The 6,184-nt window shown below is 39.2% G+C and overlaps 1 long non-coding RNA gene across 1 annotated transcript; it reads right to left on the bottom strand.

Annotated features, from left to right (window-relative positions):
* Positions 1–3,539: 3,539 nt before the first annotated feature.
* On the bottom strand, positions 3,540–5,266 carry LOC111845955 (uncharacterized). The gene is made up of 2 exons (XR_002838777.2): positions 5,005–5,266; positions 3,540–4,398 (listed from the first exon to the last, which is right to left on the bottom strand). It is a non-coding gene; the product is annotated as an uncharacterized lncRNA (long non-coding RNA).
* Between the last annotated feature and the right edge of the window lie 918 nt (positions 5,267–6,184).

Raw genomic sequence — 6,184 nt, 5'->3', positions numbered from 1 at the left:
AATTTTTACTTTTTCCTAAACTGCGACTTCGCCATCTACAAATGGCTATCGCCTAACGTTTAGATTAGAGGCCACCGTCCAAGTTAAAACTATGTGGAGTCCCAGTTAAAATTACGTTGTGGTTCATTTCCTTTAATAGATCCAGCTTTAAAAGATAAACTTTTCAGTACTTCTGTATTGGATATATTGCCATTTGCAGCCAACTGGCAGCCGCTCAAGGGTGGAGAGAACCTGGTTTTAAAATTTGTAGGCACTTTAATTTTGGCCTGACATCAAAATGAATTGAAAATGGTCCAAAACGTAAGACAGAAATTCACCTTTCCGACCTCTGACTGAAGAATCGCCTCTTTCACCATGTTATTTCAGAAACCAAACTTATTATACTCCATATCTGATGCGATATGTAAATCTGAGCAATCAACTTCATTGGCGCTATAACGACATAGTGCAAATGCATATACATATATGTCATATTCCCGATATATTTCTGATTTCACTATATAAACACTAATCTCATAATGACAGATATTTTGTAATCAAGTGTCTATTAGCAATCATTCATTACATAAAATAATATAACTATTAAAAGAATATTTACAAAGTCAATTCAATTCAAAACTTCAGAATCCAAGAAAGAATTTCATATAAGTGTCACGTGCTGAAAAGGTGAGTGTCATTTATGCAAGTGTTTGCTTTTTAAAGCTAGCTAGGTCATTCCCATTGGATAGCTTCACATAAGTGCAGCATAAAAATGCCATTTATTATCAGCCTCCTTGAATTGATTTTGCACAGCATCCCACAGAGGAATTAGACCTGCGCTCTGTATTCCATAACTCGGTACGAGCCCAAAGTGCATTAAATAATGAGCTACCCGCTCTCGGTTTTTAGCGTAAATAGCCAATGTGTTTGGATCGGCTAAACCAGTACAGCAGAGAAGAGCTCATTTATGTTGGGGATCAAGCTTGCTAACACACAGGATTATTTACAGATGAACTACAGGTTGCATTTCCAGTATATTCTGCTGTTCTTCTAAGATAATGTTTTTAAAAGTCATCAGTTAGCATCCTGCTTTCGCAACTGAGGCTGCTTGGAGCACATGTGACGAGGGGGGTATCGCTCAACCCACACTGCCCTAGGCCTGCTTATTTATAAAACTATATCATATTTCCTGTGACTTTTATTTCCACAGATACCAGCTGAAATTTGCTCGGCAAGGATGGTCTGTTTTGATCCTCGTCTTTGAAGGTAGGAGTAGTGGCCAGTTGTATTGCAGAAAGCTATTACACTGTTATGGTTTAGGCAACACAACGCAGTCACATGATTATGCAAATAAGTTTTGGCTCTCATTAACAAAATATTACCATGTGACAATGTAGCAAACAGTTTCTATTGATTTCCCGCTTCTGTGCGAGTAAAAACTGAAAAAATAGGTATTACCATTTCCCCTGATGTTTCACAGTAAAGGTGAATTTGTTTAAGGCTAAAATTGCAATTAAAAAATGAATATTTCAGTCTATTGATGTTACAAAATAATTCTGGACTCATCTGTTGTTTTATATGTATGCATTAAGCACATACAGCCCAGCCAGATTCCTTGTCTCAAACATTTCCAGCGAATGTAGCGAATGTGCATGAAACAACAATATTTCTGTGCAGACAAACCCCTCCGAGGGATTAATTAAAAAGCACAAATGGCAAACAGAATTTGTCTCAGACCACACTAGATAATGGGGAAATGAAACAGATATTTAAACTATTGTTTTTAATTACTTCTAATAATGGTGTAATTAAATTTAGATTTTAGAAATTAGATTTCAGATCTGCTAATGATTTCAGATCTGCTGGTTAATGATGAGTTATAATTATGACCAGCTCAAAAATACACCCAGTTGCTGAAAAGTTCAGACTGTTTATTACATTTAAACTTTCATATTTAATATTCATTAAACTTTCTTTTTTTAATGAATGCTACTCTTCCTCTGCTTTTGGTGTAAGTGTTTTGCGTTAATGAATTATGTCGGGTCTATCTGAAGAAGGACTTAATTACAGGCCCAACTGTTCTTACATCGTTATGGATATTTCCAGTATATCCCCAGATGAATACAGTGCTCCAAAGCTAGATAAACAAGTTTTACTATAGCTTTATGGAAACACTTTCTGGGTTGCTATTGATACTGCACGCTCATTCATCTGGGTATGTGAAGCGTTACAAGCATAGAAATGTGGCATTACAATTGTACACCTTATTTTCATCTCATTAATGTAATCTGCAGTATGCACATATCAAAATAAATAACATACACAACACTGAGTTAAACTCCAATTCATACTATTTCTATTTTTATAAGCAGTCCATTACTGAAGTTATTGAAAATCTCAGTTAATGCCATCATCTTATGAGAGTGTTTATTTAGATTTATGGGTAAAAACATGTATAACATTTATTTTCATTTTAATATCATACTTATCCTGGAAACAATCTGAGGTATTATGAGGCGTGAGATGGTTTTCCACTATAACACCATGAAGTATTATGTCGTAACAGCACTGTGATTTTCATTCAATAAAATGAGTTTGGAAAAAACTGTAAAATTGCACTTATAGATCTTGCTTTCTTTCTTATATGAAAGAAATCCGTGCTCCAACTTGAATTCAAAGTTAAAAAGAGAATATGGACTTCAATATTTGTTATTGACACCTTTTATTTAATGGATTTGAGTATGAAGAAATGTGTGGCTTCTTAGCAGTCTGTGGACGGCTTGAAAACCTCTGTACCTCTTCCAGCACAACACTCCAGAAATGTTCTTGCTAAACATTTCCTTTCTGTCTACAGGGTCTGCCAGTCAGTTACCACTGTCCAGATACCCTTGTTTGATCGCCTCATATTCCCGCCTATTTAGCAGCTGCAACAGACAATGCAAGCATTTATCTCTCAGGATTTCAACAACCAATAGTTCAGGGTGGCTGACAGGTATGGTGGTCACCTGTCGTTTTCAGATTATGGTTATGCTCTGACATGACATGAACGGACTTGCGATGTTACCAGGAAAAGATACACTTGTTATTTTGTCTGTCAGAAAAGTACTTATTTGGCATGAACCTTTATGTAATTATGGATAAGTAAAGAGGAAAAACTCTCGGAGAACACATATCCTTTGTTCATAAAAAAATAAATAAGACTGTGATCTGTGCTGTACTTACATAATTGCATGCTCTAAATCATACCTGTCGCACACAAAATATTATTATTTCCTATAGTGTGGTTTATGTCTTGGAGAAAAAAAATGTTGTTGTTTTACGGATTTTATTAAATTAAAGTTTGATTGCTTTTAGAGCAGCTTATTTCTTGGTCAGTGTTTATTTACTGAATCATACTTATCATATAGGTACTCATAGTTAATTCATAGTTCTCTCACCATCTCTTTGGTGTTTTAGCTATTTATTTGTAAGTCTGGACTAATAAACATATTTACAAAGATAGCACAGTGTTACTAGCACAGCTTTAATTGATGGACAAAAATTAGACGAATTGCTCACAGTTGATGTGTACATAATGTATATATTTTATTTCTCATCATAGTGAAACATGTTTGCTGATAATCCCAGGAAAGTATGTCAGTCAAATATACACTGTGCCGGGAGAAGTAGCAGCACAAGCCGATTGTCTGGTGAATCACATTTGTACGTACACTGTCATTTTGTTATCGACCCACTGTGAGAAATGTCACCCTGGACTACACCAATTTAAAACCGGTGCCCCATTCCCATCCCGCGAAGATCTCATATGCAGGGACCCAAAGGCAGCTGCTGGGAGAGGCTCCCTGACAGGTGACCTGTCAATCTTAGCCTCGCGGCAGTCAGGGAGGACGGCTGAGCCGTGACATCACAAGCGGGGGACGTAGGCACTAGCCAGGGCGTGGAAAGCGGACAGTTTGGTTAGGCCCTGTGAGGGTCAGCTTCTGAGCCACATTGTTGGCCTGTTTTCTCTGCCAGTCTTCTGTCATCGCTGATGCGGCTGCGGTCGCTGCTCGCTAAAGCGGCTTTGCTGTAGGCAGCTCCGGCTGTTAAAACCGTCATTGTTTCTCTTCCACCATTAGTCTACCCTCGCTCGGCAGCGGGGCTGGATGCGAGGGGGGGAGCCTTGCAATGGTCCGATGCATCATCATCAGCATGGGATTTTGCGGCTGCCGCAGCTCGGATCGCTCATTGTCGCGCTTCGCTCTGGCAGGGTTTCCCCTTCGAGCGAAATTTCAACACGGCAGCTGGGAATTCGGAGAATTAAATAAGAAAATATTTGAGTGGCGCTCTCCCTTATTGGCGTTGCGTCCATTTCGTTTTGTTACGCGTCTGTTTGTTTGTTTACTTTGTTGGAATGGGCGTCGTGATGAAACGAAAACACTGAAAAACACAAATGAGCAATTATCTGTGCAGGCAGAGCTGAAATAATTGACAATTAACCTCATTTATTTGCGATTTGCAGTTTGGAATTTTAGTCAAAATAAAATGTGAGCAAATAAGTCCTGCAAGTTAGTACTGTTCAAAACCAGTTTCCCCTTTTCTCTTATTTAATTATGACATGTACAATATAGCTAAACATCTCCCCTTTTTGTTTAATCTAAATAATTATGTAGCTGTACTGTTAAACTCATCAGGGAATAAAAACAGCAACAAAACAAACAGTTCCTGTTCGTTTGTTTGGATTTTTTTTTTGTCAGTTGACAGCTTGAGCATTCATATCAGTACTTTTCGTATGAAGCGATGGTAATATTTCAGTTGCGACATTAAAACGGATCTTATCGCTGTCTATCATCCCGTCTCGATCCTTCCCCGACTGCCCTCTCGTAAAACCTGCCTCCCCCCTGTCAGTAAATTATGTGTTTTCTCCCCAGGGCACATTAACCCTTTCAAGGCACTTCAGACGGTGGGCAGCCCCGTTTCCGCCTCCGTGCTCAGTAACCACGGCAGCACAAAAGATCTGATCCCCCCTCCCCCCAGCAAAATTACCTTGGGTGCGCTAGCTAGGAGCAGCCTCATTTAGAGACTGACTCTCAGCTGCTCCCGGTTTCTCAGTAATTAGCCTGCCGTGGCTGCTGCCTCATGTGGCTTTGCCTGAGAGAGACACTTGACACGGCAGACATCAGAAGGATTTTTTAGGAGACTCTCCGGGCGCCCCAACAGCTCTTAATTAACCACTTAGGTATCCCCACTCGCTCTCCCGGTTGGCGCTTTCCAAATGGTAGGGGCTGCGCTGCGGATCTAAACACCGGGGAAGCATGCTATCAAAAGATCTTGTAAATGAAGGCTTGTGTAAATTATTTTTAATGATTCCCTCCTGGCACATCATTATGTTTGTAGTTACACACAGGCACTTCTGAGACGGGCTCGTCCTCTGTAAGGTCAGCGGCAGGACCGCTGTAACTAGCTGCAGTCTGTAAATGGCTTATTAATTAGCGCTGTGGTTTTACATAGCTGTGAGCTCTGATGTATGGAGTTGGAATTGTAATTGTGTGGGATCGAAAATGATAACCCATCTCAGGGCTACTTATGCAAATTGCCATATTACAAAATCATTACCTATCCAAACACTGTGGCGCTATGTGAATTACAATGATGGATTTTATGATAATTGCAAGTTAATTTCTTACGTCTACATTTTTAAAAAATAATTTGGACATTTCGAGTGCTATTAATTCTGTGTTAGTTAAAGCTGAACAGATGGTTTTTATTCATTTATTTGGATTTTTTTTATTTAAAAAGATGTGTGTTTAATAGAAAAAAAAAAAGAAAAATGCGTTTGCACTACTTTTGATCAAGTGAATTTTCATAGGATTTTTTTCTCTCCCAGAAAACTTACTCAAACTAGCTGGAGATAGAGATGTGCTGGAAGTGTACTAGTGGAGTAGTGTAGTGGAGTACCTTCACGTTGATCAGTAGCGGTGGGGGTAAGGGTTTCTGCCTTGTCTCCAGTATATCGCATCACAGAATCCATCCTTCCATCCATCTTATTATGACTTATGATATTTAGGGTCAGAGGAAACCTGTTGCAGGAAGCAGACGGCAGGGGGGGCACTGTGGACGGGATGCCAACCACGCACAGAATGTCAACTGCACGTCATATAAAGATTCATGACCAGTTTAATTTCCCTTTTCCTCTCCTTTGCAGCTAACTTCCAAAATAACTTTC

Source organism: Paramormyrops kingsleyae, chromosome 9 (assembly GCF_048594095.1).
Source record: "Paramormyrops kingsleyae isolate MSU_618 chromosome 9, PKINGS_0.4, whole genome shotgun sequence".
NCBI lineage: Eukaryota > Metazoa > Chordata > Actinopteri > Osteoglossiformes > Mormyridae > Paramormyrops > Paramormyrops kingsleyae.
Note: the sequence above shows the minus strand (reverse complement) of the source record. Positions and strands in the feature narration are given on the sequence as shown.